This window comes from Hippopotamus amphibius, chromosome 6 (genome assembly GCF_030028045.1).
Source record: "Hippopotamus amphibius kiboko isolate mHipAmp2 chromosome 6, mHipAmp2.hap2, whole genome shotgun sequence".
Taxonomy (NCBI): Eukaryota; Metazoa; Chordata; class Mammalia; order Artiodactyla; family Hippopotamidae; genus Hippopotamus; species Hippopotamus amphibius.
The window spans coordinates 139459871-139480660 of record NC_080191.1 but is presented as its reverse complement, the minus strand read 5'-3'; the positions used below and the strand labels follow the sequence as shown (position 1 = coordinate 139480660).

The following is a 20790-nucleotide window of genomic DNA, read 5'->3' as shown; positions in this document are numbered from 1 at the left end:
TGATAGAATTCGCCTGTGAATCCATCTGGCCCTGGGCTTTTGTTTGTTGGTAGACTTTTAATCACAGTCTCAATTTCAGTACTTGTGATTTGGTCTGATCAAAAATATGGAACGCTTCACAAATTTGCATGTCATCCTTGTGCAGGGGCCATGCTAATCTTCTCTGTATCGTTCCAATTTTAGTATATGTGCTGCCGAAGTAAGCACCTCTTCTCTTTTTGATTATGGCCATTCTAATAGGCATGAGGTAACATCTCATTGTGGTTTTGATTTGCATTTCCCTAAAGACTAATAAAGTTGAGCATCTTTTCATATACTCATTGGTCATTTCTATATCTTTGAAAAAAATGTCTATTCAGGTTTTTTGCCCATTTTTAAAGTTGGATTATTTGTTTGTTTTGCTATTGAGTTGAATGAGTTTTTTATATATTTTGTATATTAACCATCCTCTTAGATATATGGTTTGCAATTTTTTTTCCTATTCTGTATGTTATCTCTTCACTTTGTTGATTCTTTTGCATAAATAATTATTTATGCCCATTTATTTTCTTATTATACTACTATTCATATTTGATACTTTGTTTAGCAAGCAATCATTTATGTAAGAATTAACTCTCAGTTAAGTCTTATAAGAATGAATATTTCTTTTAACAATAAAACCTACACTTCTGATTGTAATTAATTGGTGATGTCTAAATTTTTAGAATACATCCAAAACTACTTTTCTGAATATCAATATTTTCAACAGAATATACACATTAAAAAAAAAACCCACATGGGGGTATTTTAAAGATGGCAGCATAGGAAGATCCTGCCTCACCTCCTCCCATAAACACAACATATCTATGACTACATATAGAATAATTCCCTTGGAAAGCAACCTGAAAACTGGATGAACAGAGCTTCCACAACAAAAGGTAAAAGGACCACATCAAGACTGGGAGGAGAGGCAGAGATATGGTCTCACCAAGAAGAAAATGCACACCCCAGCCACACTGATCCAAAATTAAGAAGGATCACAAAGGTATGGCTCTTTACCCCGAGGAGTGAGAGATTTGAGCTCCACATCAGGCACCCTAGCCCCTAGATCCTGCACAAAAGAAATGAACCCCCCAAATACCTGACTTTGAAAACCAATGGAGGGACTTTCCTGGTGGCCCAGTGGTTAAGAATCTGCCTGCCAATGCAGGAGACATGGGTTCGATCCCTGGTCCCAGAAGATCACACATGCTGCGGAGCAACTAAGCCTGTGTGCCACAACTACTGAGCCTGCGCTCTAGAGCCACAACTGTTGAGCCCACATCCCACAACTACTGAAGCCCACATGCCTAGAGCCCATGCTCCGCAACAAGAGAAGCCACTGCAATGAGAAGCCCGTGCACCACAACGAAAAGTAGCCCCCACTCACTGCAACTAGAGACAGCCCACGCACAGCAACAAAGACCCAATGCAGTCAATAAATAAATAAATAAATTTATTTAAAAACAAACAAACAAAGACAATGGAAAATATGCCCAGGAAAACTATAGAACTGCAGGGAACACAAAATCCACTCTCATACAGCTCATGTACAGGCTAACTCGACCCAAAATCCAGCACAAAAACACCAGACTGAAAAGCATATGCACCATAGGTGAAGGGGACTCACTAATCTTAAATGCATCTGCTAGAGAGGCAGGAACTAGTTGGGACGCTCTCCAGGAACAGAGACACTAATGGGAGCCATTTTTGTGATCTCAGGCTACCTTACTAATGCCGCACTGGAGGGCACCATTTTGGAATTCTCCCTCTAACCTATTAGGACCAGTGGGCATGTCCATCGGGAGCCCTGCCCATCCCTACATCTCAGCAGGCCAGCTGGGGGAGAGGCTCAATAGCCCAGCCCACCAGCACACCGGAGCAGCTGTGGCCCCACCACAATAGGAAGATTCACATAGGCCAAATAGGGAACACCCCTTGAGCTCCTGGCTCTGGTGGACAGGTGGGATTGCACTTCTGAGCCCCACAGGACATCTCCTAAATAAGGCCATTCCTTCAAGAGTAGGAGAGATAGCTGATTTGCCTAATACATAGAAATAAGCACAGAGAACTAGGCAAAATGAGGAGAAAGAGGAATACGTTCCAATTGAAAGGACAAGATAAAACCTCAGAAAAAGAACTAAACAAAATGTAGATAAGCAATCTACTTGATAAAGAGTTCAAAGTAATGATCATAAAGATGCTAACCAAACTGAGAAGAAGAATGAATGAACACAGTAAGAACTTCAACAAAGAGATAGAAAATACAAAAAAATATCAAACATAAGTTAGAACTGAAAAATGTGTTACAAGGGTTCAACAACAGACTGGATGAGGTAGAAAAATAAATCAGCAAGCTGGAAGACAAAACAATTGAACTCACCCACACAGAGAGCAGGAAAATGAAAAAGGAATTTTTAAAAGTGAAGATACCTCAAAAGACCTTTGGGACAAAATCAAGTGGAATAACATTATAGGAATCCCAGGAGAACAGAGCAAGAAAGGGCCAGAAAAACTACTTGGGAAAAATACTGGCTGAAAACTTCCCTAATCTGGAGAAGGAAACAGATATTTAGGTCCTGGAAGTCCAGAAAGTTCTGAATAAGATAAGCCCAGAAACACATACCTGACACACTATAATTAATATGGTAAAAGTTATGGATAAAGAGAGAATCCTAAAGGCAACAAGAGAAAACAATTTATTACATAAAGGGAACCCCCCCACCCCATAAGGCTATCAATGGATTTCTCAACATAAACCTTAAAGGCCAGGAGACAGTGGGATGATATATTCAAAATGCTGAAAGAAAAAAACTGCCACCAAATAATACTGTATTTGTCAAAGTTATCCTTCAGAAATGAAGGAGGATAAAGACTGTCCCAGACAAAGGAAAGCTGAGGGAGTTCATCGCAAGTATACCTACCCTACTGAAATGGCAGTAAGAAATGCTGAAGGGAGTTCCTGCACCTGAAATAAGAGGATGCTAATTAGTGACATGAAAATATACAACACACTCAAACTATGTACAAAAATAAACTCAAAATGGATTAGACTTAAACGTAAGACTGAAACCATAAAAATCCTAAAAGAAAACATAAGCAGTTAGCTCTTTGACATCAGTTTTAACAATATTTTTTGGGTATACTTCCTCAGGCAAGGGCAACAATAGCAAAAATTAGCAATTGGGACCACACCAAACTAAAAAGGTGTTGCACAGCAAAGGAAACCATCAACAAAGTGATAAGGCAACCTACTGAATGAGAGATATAGATGCAAATGATATATTCAATAAGGGGTTGATATCCAAATATATATAAAGAATTCATACAACTCAATATCAAAAACATAAGCAACACAATTAAAAGGTGAGCAGAGGATTTTAATAGATATTTTTCCAAAGAAGACATACAGATGGCCAATAGACACATGAAAGATGCTCAACATCACTAATTATCATGGAAATGCAAATCAAAACCACAATGAGAACTCCCAACAAACAAAAGTCCAGGACCAGATGGCTTCACAGGTGAAATCTATCAAACATTTAGAGAACAGTTAACACCTATCCTTCTCAAACTATTCAAAAAATTGCAGAAGAAGGAACACTTTCAAACTCATTCTATGAGGCCAGCATCACCAAGATACCAAAACCAGACAAGATACCACACAAAAAAAGAAAATTACAGGCTGATAACTCTGATGATCATAAATGCAAAAATTCTTAACAAAATAATAGCAAACTGAATTCAACAATACATTTAAAAAATCATACATCATGATCAAGTGGGATTTATCCCAGGGATGCAAGGATGGTTCAATATCTGCAAATCAATCAATGTGATACACCACATTAACAAATTGTAGAATAAAAACCATGCGATCATCTCAATAGATGCAAAAAAATCTTTTGACAAAATTCAACATCCACTTAAGATGAAAACTCTCAACAAAGTAGGTGTAGAGGTAACCTACCTCAACATAATAAAGGCCATATCTGACAAATCCACAGCTAACATCATATAGTAAAAAGCCGAGAGATTTCCCTCTAAGATCAGGAACAAGATGAGGATCCCCACCCTCACCACTTTTATTCTACATAATATTGGAAGTCCTAGCTACAGAAATTAGGGGAGAAAAAGAAAAAGAAAAAAAGAAAAGTAAAGAAAGAAAGAAAAAGAAAGGGCATCCAAATTGGGAAGGAAGAAGTAAAACTGTCACTCTTTGCAGATGACATGCTACTACATATAGAAAGCTTCACCAAAAAAACGATTAGAACTAATAAATGAATTTAGTAAAGCTTCAGGATACAAAACCAACATACAGAAACCTGTGACTTTTCTATACGCTAAAAACAAACCATCAGAAAGAGAAATTAAGAAAATAATTCTATTTATAACTGTGTCAAAAAATAATGGAATACCTAGGAATAAATTTAACAAAGGAGGTGAAAGACCTAAACACTGAAAACTATAAGACACTGATGGAAGAAACTGAAGACGACAAATAAATGGAACAATATTCTGTGTTTATGGATTGGAATAATTAATTGTTAAAATATCCATCCTACCCAAAGTAGTTTATCAATTCAGTGCAATACCTATGGAAATTCCAATAGTATATTTCACAGAACTAGAACTAAAATTTGTATGGAACCACAGAAACCTTGAATAGCCAAAAAAATCTTGAGAAAGAAGAACAGAGCTGAAAGTATCACACACCCTGATTTCAAACTATACTACAAAGCTATAGTAATCAAAAACATTACAGTACTGTCACAAAAATAGACGCACAGATCAATGGAACAGAATAGATGGCACAGAAAAGAACCAACACTTACATGGGCAATTAATCTACAATAAAGGAGGCAAGAACATACAATGTAAAAAAGATAGCCTCTTCAATAAATGGTGTTGGGAAAACTGGACAGTTACATACAAGAGAATCAAACTGGATTACTTTATCACACCATATACAAAAATAAACTCAAAATGGATTAAATACTTAAATGTAAGACCTGAAATCTAAAACTATTAAAAGAAAATATAGGTAGTATTCTCTTTGACATTAATTTTAGCAATATTTTTTTGAATATATCTCCTCAGGCAAGGGAAACAAAACCAAAAATAAACAAATGGGACTACATCAAACTAAAAAGCTCCTGCACAGTGAAGGAAACAATCAACATAATGAAAAGGCAACCTACTGAATGGGAGAAGACAGTTGCAAATCATATGTCTGATGGGGGTTAATATCCAAAATATATAAAGAATTCATACAACTCAAAAACAAAAAATCAACCTGATTAAAAAATGGGCAGAGATAAAAAGGGGCAAAATTGAGTTATTTGTAGTGAGGTGGATGGATCTAGAGTCTGTCATACATAGTGAAGTAAGTCAGAAAGAGAAAAACAAATACAATATGCTAACGCATATACATAGAATCTAGAAGAATGGTACTGATGAACCTAGTGGCAGGGCAGCAATAACGATGCAGACGTAGAGAACAGACTTGAGGACACAGTGGGGGAAGGGGAGGCTGGTAGGCAGTGATAGAGTAGCTTTGAAGTATCTATACTACCAAATGTAAAACAGCTAGTTGGAAGCTGTGCATAGCACATCGAGATCAGCTCTGTGCTTTGCGATGACCTAGAGGGGTGGGATAGGGAGGATGGGAGGAAGGCTCAAAAGGGAGGGGATATGGGGATATATGTATACAAATAGCTGATTCACTTTGTTGTACAGCAGAAACTAATACAACACTGTAAAGCAATTATACTCCAATAAAGATGTGTTTTAAAAAAAATGGGCAGAGGATCTAAATAGCTGAATAGACATTTTTCCAAAGAAGACATACAGATGGCTAACAGACACATGAAAAGATGCTCAACATCATCAGGGAAATGCAAATCAAAACCACAATGAGTTATCATCTCACACCTGTTAGAGTGGCTATTATCAAAAAGACAATAAATAACAAATGTTGGCGAGAATGTGTAGGAAAAGGAACACTTGTGCGCTGTTGGTGGGACTGTAAATTGGTGCAGTCATTATGGAAAACAATGTGGAGGATCCTCAAAAAATTAAGAAAAGAACTACCATATGACCCAGCTATTCCACTTCTGGGTATTCATCCAAAGAACATAAAAACACTAATTTGAAAAGGTATATGCACCCCTATGTTCACAGCAGTATTATTTATACTAGATATGGAAATAACTTAGGGAGCTATCAATGGATGAATGGATAAAGAAGAAGCAGTATATGTGTATGTATGTATGTATGTATGTATATACATATACACACACACATATATATAGGGTTGGCCAAAGAGTTTGTTTGAGTTTTCCCATACCATCTTAAAGATCATATATGTATATAATGGCATAGTACTCAGCCATTAAAAAAAAAAACAAACGAATGAAATCCTGCCATTTGGCACAAAATGAATGAACCTCGAAAGTACTATAGTAAATTAAAAAAAAAAAAAGATTAAAAAAAAATAATAAAACAAACATAAGGGACTTCCTTGGTGGTCCAGTGGTTAAGAATCCACTTTCCAATGCAGGGGAAGCGGGTTTGATCCCTGTCGGGGAACTGAGATCCCACATGCCGCAGGGCAACTAAGACTGCAGGCCACAACTAGAGAGAAGCCCGAGCACCATAAGGAAGAGCCCATGCACCTCAACCAAAGATCTCACATGCCACAACTAAGACCCGACACAGCCAAAATAATAAAAATAAGTAAATAAATATTTTAAAAATAAATATATAACAGAAGCTTCAATTATTAAAAACAAACAAACAAATGTTGAGAACAGATGAGTGTTTACCAGAGGGGAAGGGGGGTTGAACAGTAGACAAAATAGTTGAAGGGGGTCAACTATACGGTGATGGATGGTAACTAGACTGGTGGTGGTGATCACTTTGTACTGTATACAGATGTCAAATTATACTGCTGTACACTTGAAATTTATATAATTTTAAAAATCCTGACACTCTTAAATACATCATTTATTAAGAGGGGGAAAAAAACAAGCACAAAGGGATACATACCTCTTAAATTTATTTACATAAAGTTCAAAAAGCTGGCAAAATTATTCTATGCTGTTAAAGGTCAAAATAGTAATTACCCTCAGGTTGAAAAGTGACTAGAAGGAAACATGATGGGGCTTTGAGGATCTCAGTCGTATTCTGTTTTTTGATCTGGGGCTGGTTATGTGTGTGTTTCATTTATAAAAATTCTTTAAGTGTATACTTTTGTGTTCTCTTGTATATGTATTTCAATAAAATGTTTACTTAGAAACACACACAAATTTGTAATTACTAATTTTAGTGCTATGTGTCAGTCACTCTCTTTAGCTCTTTATGTATATTATCTTTATTATCATCAGAAAATCATCTGAACAGGTCCTATTATTAACAGAGTTAATTAACAGCACCCAGGTTTCTCCCAAGCAGAGTACACTTATTTCCTTCCTAGCATTTAACACAAGAGGTAATTTTGTATGTTTGCTTGTTTATTGTTTGTCCCTCTAGCTGAAGCACGGGACTTGGCTTTTTTATTCACTAATGTAGCTACTAAAGGAGCCCAGTGCCTGAAATACAACAAGTCTTCAATAAATATTAACAATTGCTAAACACATGAACATATAAACTTTGTAAAGGCAAAAAATGCAGTACAGGACAGAGAAAGCAGGTGGGACTTACTTGAGTTTGGCTACACAGAGATGTTCTCAGGAAACATTATTCCCAGGACGGCCAGCAGACTGGAGGAGAGGAGGAGCACATGTGAGGACGCAGAGCGGGGACAGGCTTGCTCACTGGAAGAGTGACAGAGGCCAGTGGGCCTGGAGTGCGGGAACAGGGAGCTGCAGACCCCACGCGCCCCAGGACGATCCACATGTTCTTGCCTCCATGCTTTTCCTCCTGTCAGTCTCTAAAATTTTATCCGATATTCAAGACTCATCTCAAACCTCAACTTCTTTAGGAAATCTCTCTTGACAACTTCAGCCAGGAACTAGGTGCAATAGTGTTGGGGGAGGTCATTGAAAAGACATGACCCTGAGCTGAACCCAGGCAATCAGAGGCTGCTTAACCCCTTCCCATGTCCTTGGAATGTACACTCTACCTACCATTCCCACAGTGGGAGCTGTTCCAAGGACACAGAGAAAGGAAGGTATCTTGAGACCGTCTGGACAGTGTGTGTGACTGAACCCAGTTTAGGCCTCCATATAAACTTTTCAGATTCTGGCGGGTGGATGCAGAAATCTACTTGTCTTGTGGCTGAGAACTTGTAAGTAGGTTCTCTTGCTGATTAAACCTGCCACCTACCAATCTGGAGTGATTCGCCTCTTTCTTGTGTCTCTCCCTGCCCTGTGTTACAGAGGTCAGTTTCAGATTACGCCTAGGAAGCTCCTGAGGAGATTGCAGACCTATAATTAGCAAGCCAGGCAGGACAGCAAAGAAATGGGCTTTGGGAAAGAGGCACCCATGGGGGAAATCCGGAGTTGGCTGTGGGCCTCTATGTGGGGAGGGGTGGCCTATACAAGCCTCTTAAATTCCCTAGTCTTAGGAAAGAGGCATCCACAGGGGAAACCCAGAGTTGGCCATCAGTCTCCATGTGCGGACAGGTGTTAGATGCTTGAGCACTGCCGCATGAGTGTGGGGATGTTCCAAACATGCCAGCTGTCATTTTTTGTTTCAGAAACTGCACATAGCACAGTGCAGCCAAGACGCGAAATGAAGGACTGCTGCAATGGGCTGTGCTCTAGTGTGGGCAGTTCAGCTGGACATCAATGACCAATCAGAGGCTGGCTGAGTTAGAGAGTTGGAAGAAAAGCTGAAGTTAGAGAAAAACATGTAGTTTTTCATTACTCTGCTGGCTTCGGGGCTGCCAGACAAGGTGGGAAAGCAGGATAATAAGTTGGAGACCTTAGTGTACCATTTTGCAGAGCTGGAAGGGTGCACGTTGCTGTGGATTCAGCTCCAAGTACTTGTGACAAAGCCTGACTGAGACACTAAGAGGTGGAATCCCTGGGAATGTGATGAGAAAAAAGAGGAGAATGCTATGGTGACTGACAAGGAAGCAGATGAAACATCCCATGCCATCGGAACACAAAGGAAAATTTTAAATAGAAATTACCTCAAAATCCCTAGGAGAAAACTTACATTATTCCTCTGCCTTTTGAAGTTGTAAATTTTATCATGTCTTTGAAATATAAACACCCTGGGAGATAACCAAAACATTGTCCACAGAGACCGGAAAAAAAAAAAAAAAAAAAAAGGCAGGGAAAGAGGCTTTTTTAAAATACAGACTGCTGCAGAAGTTCCCTTGCCCCCAAATCTAGTCCACAGGCTCCATAAGATCACAAAGATCAGTAAAAGCCTTTAGCCATGTGAGTGGGTATCTGATTCATGGCTAAAGTTTGGAGTGAAAGCCATGGAATTTCTGTTTGTGTCTGTCTGTATGTTTATATAATATGTCTATAGGTGTATGTATGTTATATAATATATCTATAGATGTATGTTGTGACTGTGTGATGTTTTTCTACCTGCAGAGGGTATTACCAAAATTTATTTGTAAAAGAGCTAAGCTTTTTTACAAAACTATTAGAAATAATCAGGGTGAAAGAAAATGACTATATATGAAAAGTAGGTAAAAAAAAATAGAATGCATTTTTTTTTTTAGATAAAGGACATTGTTTATTTGTTTTGGTAAAGAAAAAAAGAAAAAAATTTGGCCTCAATTAAAATGATTGTTCCAAGACTGGGGAAAAAAAAATATAGGTCAAAAGCTGAATGGATATAGAAAGTTGCAGGTTCACAGAAAAGAAATATTGAGAAAGAAATTTTATGTGTAGTCAAGCTAAAGTTGAAATAGATTTAAGTTAAAAAGAAAAAGAAGGAGGGACTTTCCTGGTGGCACAGCGGTTAAGAATCTGCCTGCCAATGCGGGCAACACAAGTTTGATCCCTGGTCCAGGAAGATCCCATGTGCCTCGAAGCAACTAAGCCCGTGTGCCACAACTACTGAGGCTGCATGCTTCAACTACTGAAGCCCCTATGCCTAGAGCCCCTGCTCCACAATAGAAGAAGCCACCACCGCAATGCACCACAACAGAGAGTAGCCCCCGCTCGCTGCCACAACTAGACAGAGCCCACGCTTAGCAATGAAGACCCAATGCAGCCAAAAATAAATAAATAAAATTTTTTCAGAAAGAGAAAGGAGACTTTTAATATCAAAAGTACACTGCTCCCAGGTTTCAGCACCAAAAAAAAGAAAAAGAAAAAAAAAAAAAAAGTACACTGCAAAATTAGAATTTGGTTCTCTGTTAAAAGGGCAAAGTTTTCTTAGATTATTGGTTTGTTCTAGTAAGAAATTATAAAGTTCTTTCTTTACCTTTAATGTAATCTGTCTAGAAAACAAAGATTTTTGTGTTTTGTCTTTATCAGGTCTTTGATTGCTTAAGAAAATTGAGCCTTCTCTATAAAAGACACTGTTTTACAACCACATAAATTTTTGTATATGTTACATTTCATGGGAAGCATTGTCAAATTTAAGAAGTGGTACACTTTTTTTAGGGTATACTTATACGAAATTCCTAAAAATCTGAAATGTCCTAGTATAATGTTATCAGTCATAATTTTAAAATGTATGTCACAAAAAAAACCAAATTCTTTTGACAATTGTATTATAATGAACTCTAATCAGATCTTTAACTGTGGCCATTTTTTGTCTTTTATCATTTGCAGGCAGTTATTGTTTTACTCTGATGCTTTGACAAACTGTTCCTGCAAAAGTGCTTTATCTTCAAGGAGATTCATGGAAAAGATTTTGACAAGTACAGGTTTCTGATAGCTTGGATCAATTTGCATTCATATGGGAGGGGCAAGAATGGACCTTTCAAGTGCTTCCCCAAGGCTACCTGCACAGCCCCACAATATGTCATGGGATGGTAACCAAGACCTGGCCCTGTTCTCCTTCCCCACATCAGTAAAATGGCCCATTACATTGACGATATAATGTTAACATGTGAAGACTTGTCTCTGCCTCAGGTCACTCTGCAGGCTTTGCTAGAACAACTGCAAGGGAGAAGATGAGCAGTGAACTTACAGAAAAGTCAAGACCCAAGCACCACCGTAAAGCTTTTGGGGGAGTTGTTTGGTTGGATAAGATGTATGTTGTCCCAGAAGCTGTATTTAGGATGCAAGCCTATTCAACTCCCAAGAATGTGAAAGAGATGCCAGAATTTGTAGGAATTTTAGGGTTTAAGAGGACTTTTATCCTCTACCCAGCACAGTGCCTCCAACTGGTAAAGAAAGGGCACCTGTGGGACTCAGGATCAGTGCAATAAGCCACCTTTGAGAAGACAAAAATACTAGTGAAGCAGATTAAAGCTCTGGGCATCTTCCAAGCAGAACTAGCATTTGGGTTAGAGGTGTCTGTGACTCCAGAAGGTATGGGTCAGGCACTGTGACAGACAACAGAGGGGGAGAGTGACCCTCAGATTTTGGTCCCAGCTCCGGACAATGGGAAACAAGGGCAGATGATTCATGAGTGTGCCCTTGTGAGTTAGGATGTGTGGAGGGACATTTGGGTTTGCCCCCAAGAGCATAAGGCAATCCTCATCCTTTTCCGCATCTCAGCTCATAAGGCGCTGACACCTCCGGCAATCAGGAACCTGAGGCTCCAGCTCAGATACAAGCCCTATCAACTTACCCTTCAATAGATACAGCAGATTTGGGTGTATAAAAGGAGCAGCCACCACAGTGCTCGGGTGGGGTGGCATATTGCCAAGGATGCCAAATTGCCCTTGAGATACAATGACTTGGTTAATGCAGTAACAGCATGTCCTGTGTGTTCTAAACAATGCCCACGGCAACATTTTGGATGACTGGACCCATCCACTGTAGTTCTCATCGGGGGAGGAATTGGCAAGTTGATTATATTGGCCCCCTCCCTGCAAGCGAGGGTTCTAAATATATCTTGGTCTGTGTGGACACTGGGTCTGGTTTAACCTAAGCCAGGCAAACCAGGTTACCACTGTTAGGGGATTGGATTAGAGAAGCTGAGTACCATGTATGGATGCCTTCCTTGAATAGATAGTGATCAGGTGGTCACATTACAAAGGTCATGATGTGCAAGACTGGCAAAAGAGCAGGACATTAAATAGAGGTTCCATCTTCCCTACAACCTGCAAGCGAAAGGGCTGGTAGAAAGGAAAAATGGAATATTAAGACAGCAAATTAAATTACTATCAAATAAAATCACCTTGGCAGGGTGAACTAAAGTACTGTCTTAGGCTTGAATACATTTGAATGATCAACCAGTAGGGCCTGTTGCCCCTTATGCCAGACTAGGGACCCTGCCAAAGCACCCAATACTGTAAAGGTATGGAAACGGTGGGGAAAAGCCATTGTCCCAACTCTCACCATAGATCAAACTGCTATGCTGTTGAGAACACCAAGCCCCAACACACCTGGGAACTGTGTCCTGGAATTCGCAGTAGGACGTCTCACCTGGATCAGAGACTTTGCACCCCTGGGTGAAAGGGAACTATTTAATCTCTTCTGGGATCCCCTTGTCCTGCTCTAAGCTGGACCTGTTGAAACATATTATACTTGGAATGGAACACACACAACCAAAAGAGGGGAGAAGGTGGGGAGTCCTGGTCTGGTATATCTTGCCCCCAGCCCATCTCCTCATGCCTGAGATTGCTACCTCCCCAGCCAACATGTATGGTGTGCACAACCAGGTCAGTTTCCTAAAGCTGTCAACCTCCCTCTCTTGAAGGCCAGGTGGGCATGTTCTGTTTTCCACTGGTACAATCATTTGGCCACTGTTTGTTCCCTCTGTTGGCCTGGAGGACGTTATGACACACATAGAAGCCAGCAAGCCTTCAGTGAAAGCCAGCAGGGCCTATTTTTACTGAACACTGAAAGGTATTTAAGATACTCGTGGGCGGGTGCTGAAATCTATTCATCTTGTGGCCACCCAAGACAAGCATTGTAGGTTTGTTCCCTTCCTTATTAAACTTGCCACCTACCAATGTGGAGTGATCTGCCTCTTCCTTGAGTCTCTCATTGCCCTCTGTGTATGGGAGCCAGTTTCAGATTACACCCAGGAGGCTCTTGAGGAGGTTGTGAACCAAAAAATGCACTTGTGTCATTAGTTGCTCCGTGGCATGTGGGATCTTCCTGGACCAGGGATCAAACTGGTGTTCCCTGCATTGGCAGGTGGATTCTTAACCACTGTGCCACCAGGGAAGCCCCTAAACTGGATATCTTAAACACAGAGTCTATACATGAGTAAATGAGCAAAGCAGGCAGGTGATTTCTGCAGAGATTTATATTCATATGCATTTGAATCCCAAGGATACTCTCACTTCCACATGGAAATATGCTTTCTCCCATTGTACTTGAATCATGTGGCATCTTGGCCTGTATCACACTTTTTGATACAGATGAGGTTACAGGACATACTCTAATATTCTACTAATTCTACCATCAGACAGATAACCATCACATGGAGGGATGGATGACAATTGACATTCAATCTCCACATATGGAGAAAATAAAAGGATGAGAGGGGAATGGACAGTGGGGAGCTGGCCCTGTCTCAAATGAACAGCCACTATTCACTCCTATTCAGTGATAGCTGCTACGATGGAACGCTATCAGATTTTTCAAAAGAAATTAGAAATGTGGATATGCATGTGAAATCTCATGATTAAGTGTTAATAATGAATGTAGGAAGCTTCAGATATAATGACGGCTAAATGTTTTGTGCCCTTTGAGAGCAACTGTCAAGGATGAGAGTTCTCACTACAGGCCAAGCTCAGCCAACCCCCTTGAAGCTTCCTTTCCCACTACAGATCCCAGCACTTTTCATAGATATGTTCCTTTCCCACCTCCCAGTGTCTAGACATTTCTATCAACTTTGACAAATAAAAACATTTTAAATGAGGACACTTTTTATTCTAAAACTGGAGTCCATTTGTAAGAACAAACCTCTCCTACTGTTAGAAAGTTATTTCCAATTTCTTACTAAAGGTTGGACTATGTACTTTTTTTAACCTTTAGTAAGAATTTCTAAATTTTTTTAAAATAAATTTATTTATTTATTTATTTATTGGCTGCATTGTGTCTTCACTGCTGCGCTCAGGCTTTCTCTAGTTGCGGTGAGCAGGGGCTACTCTTCATTGTGATTCGTGGGCTACTCATTGCGGTGGCTTTTTTTGTTGCCAAGCACGGGCTCTAGGCACAAGGGCTTCAGTAGTTGTGGCACATGGGCTCAGTAGTTGTGGCTCGTAGGCTCTAGAGCACAAGCTCAGTAGTTGTAGCACACAGGCTTAGTTGCTCTGCAGCATGTGGGATCTTCCTGGACCAGGGCTCGAACCCATGTCCCCTGCATTGGCAGGTGGATTCTTAACCACTGTGCCACCAAGGAAGTCCAAAATTTTCTACAATTTTATAGCATCAGGTTTAAAAAACAAAACCAGATATTTCTGGTCACCCTAAAGAGCAAATATTGACTCATTTTGTGGTGAGATGACTGCTTCTTTGTTGATTCTTTCACTTCCTTTGTTTTCATTTAGAAAGTGCTGTTTGCTTTAGAAGTAGGACCAATGGTCTGTTTTCAGCTCAAGAAAATGCTGGACTAATTTGCTTTCTCAAAATTTCCAAAGTAAAACTTTAATAAATAAAGCTCTGGCTTGTCATCAAGCATTTTGATTTTTCTTTTCTCTCCTATTGTTTCCTGTTTTCCCATTTCACTCTGGCCCTAGGCTTTTGGTTAGGCTATAACAAAACCAAGAGTAATTTGACAAACACTACCCTCCTCACTTCACAAAGCAATATTCTTGTTGAATTATGTCACTGTAACTAGCCAAGGCAACAATTCCCCAATCTCAAATCGAATACTGTTTTTCTCTCATTGTGACAGAAGTGCACCTTTCAGACTTTGCTGTCTGACCTTAGTACATGTATCTTATATCTACCTTTCTCGTAATTGGACCACTGTGCATCTTCCTCACCAGGTTTATAATACTCCTTTTCCTTTGAGAAAGCCTTTGGATTTTCTATGTCCTTTTCTCCTTCTCCTAGACGTAAAAAATAAAAACAATTAAATAACTAAAGGTAAAACACATTTTTTCAACGCATGGTTCTTCCAGCTACATAATATCCACCCACACCAAGTCAACTTCAGCAACTCTCCCCATATAAATATATGTATTTGTAGTTTATAATCAGAAGTCAATTCTTTGAATGATCCTCAGTTTTCTTTCCTATTTACTAACATAATACATACCACCTTCCCACGTTTATCTAATAGTTATTGCTCCTTGATTTTTCTTAATGTTACCATCACGGTGATTAGGTTCATTATGGGGAAAGGCATTAATTTTCCTTAAACACAAATCAGAGATGAACCAAAATTTGCCAAATGCCTTTATTTATAATTTATGTTATTTGTAGTTCTAAAAAGCATTTGGCATCACTTATACCAAAAATATGTAGTGAGGCTAATTTGAAGAAAAATAAGCAGAAGTCAAAAATCTCTTAGAGTTGGGATAAGATAGTTATTATCACAGAGGATAAAATCTGGCTTGAATTTTTCTGGCACACAAGGGAAAAGAAAACCAGAAAACGATGCAAAGCTCCCATCATGTAATCAAATAAAGTACATGAGTTCTTCCTTCAAGAAACAAATCCACTTAAATATTTGTAGAGGACTCACAATGCCTGAGACACCATGCTTGCTATGTGGATATAAAGATAGATAATAAAAAAATGACCTGAAGAGCCCAGCATCCAGAGGGATAGACAGACATAATGATGACAATGGAATAAATTAAATTTAGCAATTGAAATATGTACAGGAGCACTTACTGGAGTCAGGAGTATTCCCTCTCCTGAAGGAAAAGGAGGTGACTATCTAGGACTGAATTCACAGACAGGGGTTTCCATGCACTAGATGCCCTAACTAGAGGACAACACATACACAAAGACTACTTGAGATTTCAGGTGAGAGAACCATGTAGTTTGTATTAAATAAACACAATCAATCTGCGTAAAATTTTAATTGTTTCCTCTTTGGGCAGTGACATTTATTGGTGGTGTCTCAAGTTCAAACTCCATTCAATTCAAAATGGCTGGATATATACCCAGAAAAATAAAAACATATTCTGGGCTATATAAAATATAAAACATGGGCCATGCAGCTTTACTGAAGAGCAGTTCACACTACCTGCAGTTTTAAGACTGTGCATCGCTAACTGACATTTGGATCAATTTAACCTAGAGGGAATTTGATCAATAAAACCCAGCCATGCCCAGTAGAGGCCCTTCATGATGGATGGCGACAAGGGCCATGCAGGCACAGCCTCTCCCTCAATAAAACTGTTAATTTTATGTGTCAATTTGACTTGCCATTGGTGCCCCAACGAGACGTTATTTCTAAGTGTGTCTTTGAAGGTGTTTCCGAATGAGATGAGCATTTGAATCAGTGGACTCAGTAAAGTAGAGCCCTACCCAATATGTGTGCATCATCCAATCCATCAAAGGTGTGAATAGAATAAAAGATAGAAGAAGGAAGAATTTGCCCCTTTTCCCCTGCCTCCCTGCTTGGGCTGGGAAACCTCATCTCATCTTCTCCAGTCCTCGGATTGGGATTTACACCATCAGCTTCCCTGGTTCTCAGACCTTTGAACTTGAACTAAATTACACCACTGGCTTTCCTGGGTCTCTGGCTTGCAGACAACAGATTATGTGACTTCTCACTCTACATCATTGTGTAAACCAATTCGTATAGATATAGATTTATAGCTATAGATACAGGCATGATAGCTAGCTAGCTAGCTAGCTAGATAATCCTACTGATTGTATCTATATCTCTATATACAGATATCCCATTGGTCTGTTTCTCTGGCAAACCCTGACTAATACACATGGGAAGGGTGAATGTGGGGACACACACAGAGGAAGCAGCAGTGGGGAGCAGCATTGCTCGATTCTGAAGGGAAGACAAGATGACCAGGTGTGCTGAGCTGTTGCATCACAGATCACAGTGGGCGGTAGAGCTGCTGCGACTTCCCGGACAACACTGAGCAGTGTTCTCACTGAGGTAGGGCTTCTGAACCTTCCAGACTTGGATGTGCTGGGGGCTTGGAGGGACCCCCAGTTTGTCAGGTTCACCAGAAACCTTTGTGGTAGGCTGAATAATGGTCCCCCAAATATGTCCATAAGCTAATCCCCAGACCTTGTGAATACCCTTATATGGCAAAAGGGACTTTACAGATGTGATTAAGTTAAGGATCTTGAAGTAAGGAGATAATCCTGGATAACCCAGTGTGGCCCAATATAATCACAGTGGTCCTTATAAGAGGGAGGCAGGAGAGGTCAGAGTCAGAGAGAAGATACTGTGATAACAGAAACAGAGATTGTAGTGATGAACTTTAAATACGAGGGAAGGGCCACAAGCCAAGAAAGCCAAGGAAGGTGGCCATAGAAACTGCAAGGAGCAAGGAAATTGATTCTCCCCAAAGAGCTGCCAGAAGGAACCAGCCTTGCCAACACCTTGATTTTAGCCCAGTGAAACTGATTTGGGATTTCTGATCTCCAGAACTGTACAAGATAGAGTTGTGTTGTTTTAAGGCCCTCCGTTTGTGGTAATTCATTACAACAGCAATAGGAAACGAATACAAATATCTTTGTCCTCTCTCATCTTTGAAACCGCAGACCACTTTATGCCTTAGGCTCATTTAGGAACAGATAAGGCAGTGTGATGCAAGTTTCTGCGTGAGCACACAGGAGGAAGAGCAAGACATCCTCTCAGCGCCTGTAATAAGAGCTGAAGGGGGAATACAGAAAATTGCAAGTCACCGATCCCCTGAGTGGGGAGAGTACTGAGAGCAAAAAGCGTAAGTTTTAGAGGGCTGATTCACAATCAGGGGTTGAGGAAATCAGACAGCCAGTGAGTGTGGACCACGAGTTCATGCTGCTTGTCGTAAAAGGAAACCAATTTGTCTGTCCATAAATTCTAGAAAGAACAAAGCACTGGATTCTTATATAAAACAAAATTTATAACATAACAGATAATGTCTTCAAGCAGCAATTTTATAGAGACATTCTTAAAACCTCAAGAAAACAAGAACATACTCTTCAATTACAGCCCAGGGACAGCAAGTTTTATAGCAGCAAGACAAACTGAGTCAGAACATATTATTTGCAGTAATCCAACTTGATTAAAAAAAAAATAGAGTTTAGACCACCTGAATGAATTACCAAAAGTTATTCAAGGGATATAGCCTCATACTTTAAGAAAAGTTGGCTTTAAAAACCAATGCATTGGCAGTGACTACTAATTTTTTTCTTTTTAAACAGAGAGAAATGGAACAAGCTTCACCTATGTGGACAGGACCTGCATCTGTTTATGTCTCTGGATTATAACAGATAGGGTAGATTTGAAAATCTTTTCCCAGTGTGGGTAGCTGAGGGCACTGATTACAGAGAGTTCATTCCCAAACTTTACTACAGAAACTGGTTTGTGTTCTGTAAAGAAACCAAATAATCTGATGTAACCGTACTGATTTGAGAATAATTACATTGCATATTGTTCATTTTTTTAATGGAATGTTGATAGACACACAGAGTAGGTCACACCCACTCTGAAAAAAATGAGTGAATATTCTGACCTGATTAGGTCCCCATCCTTGGCAATCATGAAATCCGAGGTCCTCCTTTTACAAGGTCCCAATATCAAGGGGTAAATGTGAGGTCAAGATTCAGACTTTTAACTACTCCCATTGGCTGCGCTTAGTTCTTTCTAATCCCACAATTCCCAGAATATGGAGCTGGATCTTAGCCCACAAACTCAGGATTACAAAAAATTATTTACTCTTATTTTTTTTTGGCTGCACCATGCAGCTTGTGGCACCTTAGTTCACTGATTAGAGGTCGAACCCAGGCCCTCAGCAGTGAGAGCATGGAGTTATAACCACTGGACTACCAGGGAATTCCCTCATTCCTTCTATTTTATTATCTTTATTCTTTTAATTCAGCTTAATTTCTGTTTTGGGTTCTCATCCTGCTGGGCAGGGAGAAAACCCAGCCTCAAGCCATTGTTCCTCCCCTCTGGTCATGCTGGGGTCCCAGAATCTTGGGCAGTGGAAGGCAGTCAGGGAAAGACAGACAGGGAGACGTCTAACATCGAGGCGGCAGCCCCTGGAACTTCAGGTGAATTTTCCCACTGCTGCCCTAACCTAACTGAGGCCTGGGAGTCTCTGTGAAACTGTCCCAAGCAGCTTTCTCAACTCTAGAGTCTTGCCACCTTCCCAAAGCCCTGCCTAGAAATTAATCAAGAAGTTAAGAAAAACAAAACCAGCTATCCAGGTTAAATATTCAGCTCTGATACCTACTAGCTGTGAGATCAGCAAATTATGTAACCTCTCTATGTCTCAATTTCTTCATTTGTAAGCTGGGAATATATCAACAGTATCTAGCTCAGCAGGTTGTAAGAAGTAAATACGTTCCATGTGCTTAGAATAGTGTCCAGCATACCAGAATCCCACACATTTTGATATTCACTAAAATGTAAGCTCCATAAGGGCAAGGAGCTTTGTGTATTTGTTCACTGCTCTTAGACCAGTGCAAGGTGTATACAGAAGTTAAGGCATGAATGAATGTTGAAAGATTCAGAGTGTTTCTTCTTTGTCCCAGAACTTCAGAGCTCTTTGTTTTCCTTATGTTCCCTCTCTCCAGCCCTAGAAAATCTCTCTCTAGTCTCAGAGAAATCTTTATTTTGGAGGCTTTCTGGCCAATATGTTGTGTCTGTGCTTTCTAATCCACACGTTCCCCATCCTAGCCCCCAAAGCCAGGAAGACATGTAGACTATGCTTCCACAGAAGCAGACTTAACTACTCTGCTTCAACAGAAGGAAGAGAAAGGAGGAAACACAGAAGAAAAGCAAAGGTTAAAAGTCTCAAAATAGTATCCCATCCCAAGAGCTTTAACTCTTTTTTTTTTTTTTAACTTTTAATTTCTCATGAATGAGTCCAAGTGTTGCACAAACTTTTAGGGCTTTTTCTTGTAATCATTACATGAAATGCACCCATGCCTGCTCACATCAGCTGAATCTAATCTGTCTGTGATTCATGGCCTAGTTACCATGTTGCCTTGCTGGTCAGAACAGTTTCCTCCTAGCTCTCTTGGACAGGACGGGGCTGGCCCTTGGTAGCCAAGTCATTGGAGTTATATCAGTGAGCAATTTGCCTTCTTTGATAAAAGCTCTACTCTGCTTGTTAGGCACACACAGAGCCCACACCCAAGCATACTGCATATACTTTCTAAACAGAGGTGGGGCAAGCACCCTGATGCCCATTTCCTGCCAAGTCAGTAATGCTCTCCTCCTCCACCCTCCCTTCACCCTAGTTTTCCATCTTCAGCTCTAGGCAGTGCAGATAGTTACCAGCTTCCTATTTATTAGCCAAAGCAGTCTGGGTTTCTTTGCCAAAAGATATACTCAGAAAGCTCATCAGCCCATATCCAGTTACACCGGCTTTGCTGCCAGCTGGAAGCCCTCCATCCTTTGCCCTTGTGAAGAGCCCTAAAATCAGGGCCCAAAGTTAACTTGGCTTCTTCTGGGACAGCAGCACCAGAGCCAACAATTTTTCACTAACATTTAATGAGACTGTTAAACACTTCATTTCAAAACAGACCTGAAGTTGGCGTGGGGTTTTGTTTTAAAGTCAGACGTATTTTCTGGTTCTTAGTT

General features: G+C 40.0%; 1 non-coding gene across 1 annotated transcript; it reads right to left on the bottom strand.

The window, feature by feature from the left end:
* Positions 1 to 100: 100 nt before the first annotated feature.
* Positions 101 to 207, bottom strand: LOC130856263 (U6 spliceosomal RNA). Its single transcript, XR_009054541.1, has one exon. It is a non-coding gene; the product is annotated as a U6 spliceosomal RNA (small nuclear RNA).
* Positions 208 to 20790: the final 20583 nt, after the last annotated feature.